The sequence below is a fragment of the Dendroctonus ponderosae genome, unplaced genomic scaffold (assembly GCF_020466585.1).
Source record: "Dendroctonus ponderosae isolate FM_Combo_2020 unplaced genomic scaffold, Dpon_F_20191213v2 Dpon_F_20191213_10, whole genome shotgun sequence".
Lineage (NCBI taxonomy): Eukaryota > Metazoa > Arthropoda > Insecta > Coleoptera > Curculionidae > Dendroctonus > Dendroctonus ponderosae.
In genome coordinates, this window is record NW_026017111.1 from 4,363,480 (window position 1) to 4,364,593 (window position 1,114).

General features: G+C 43.1%; 1 protein-coding gene across 3 annotated transcripts in view; it reads right to left on the bottom strand.

Moving 5' to 3' along the window:
• Positions 1 to 1,114, bottom strand: part of LOC109545655 (transmembrane protein 14C) — a 43,357-nt gene that overhangs the window by 9,574 nt on the left and 32,669 nt on the right. The window lies entirely within an intron of this gene.

The following is a 1,114-nucleotide window of genomic DNA, read 5'->3' on the forward strand; positions in this document are numbered from 1 at the left end:
TTTTTCGAAGTTTCTCAAGAATCATTCTAGCCACATAATTCGTTTTGGCATCGTTGGATAGAAAATTGAATGGAGGGGGTCATGACCCCCATGACCCCCCTCCCTGGATCAGCCCTTGATCATCAAAAGGTGGGAACCGTACGGTTGGTGCACCTGTTTCACTTCCGGGACTTTCAAAATTGTGAAAATTCGCCGTTTTCTCTGCGGTTCATTCGGTACGCAAGTTTGGGTCTGTTTCATGTCCAGTGGTTCGAAGGAAATTGAAAAGCCGAAAAAGACATCCGAAAGCAATATATTACAGGTGGCATTTCCGTCGCTCATTAAAAGAGAAAGGAGGAAGTGGTGCCAAAGACAAACAGTCTTATCGCGCAGCAATTTGTGAACGAGGGTGGCATTTTCTCACCCAAGCTACCAGCTTACGCCCTTTGCGTTCCCATCATCCGCTTCCTTTCATTCCTTTCTTCTTATCTTCAGCTTCGTTGAAAACGGTTTAAGAAGCACTTGCGTTCTTGGGCAACAACAGTAATTAAGTATGCAACGAAACTTATTATTCTTGGAATGACCGCTCACACCTGCCCCCACGTCTAATAGTGACCAGGTTCAGGTAAATGTGTGGTCCTGCCTTTACTTAAATTTAATAATTCATTTCGGCGTGATTGTTAACGAAAAAAACAAGAAATTAGCGGCCGGCTGTCGCCCGTCGGTCTTTTTGTATGTTTTTCCTCAGGAAATCGATAAATGTCGACAAAGAACCAGGTGGGCCTCCTGAAAATTTCGTATGCAATGCACTGAACAGTAAAGAATCAAAGTCTCAAAGAGAATGGAATAGAGCACGCGTTCTATTGTTTCCGCTAAAGTTAAACTTTCAAGCAGTATTAGATTGTTTCAAAAAAACTCCTTGTCTGGTACTCTGCCTCAAAACCCCAAAAAGGTGGGGGACATGGGGGGTCATGACCCCCCCTCCCAATTAAATTCTCTATCCAACTATGCCAAAACGAATTCTGTGCTCGAATGGTTCCTGAGAAACTTCGAAAAAAGCAGCGTCATGTTCAAGTGGATTTTGCAACTCAAAAAAAAACCACGCATATCTAAAACTTCTTGAATTCAAGCCTTT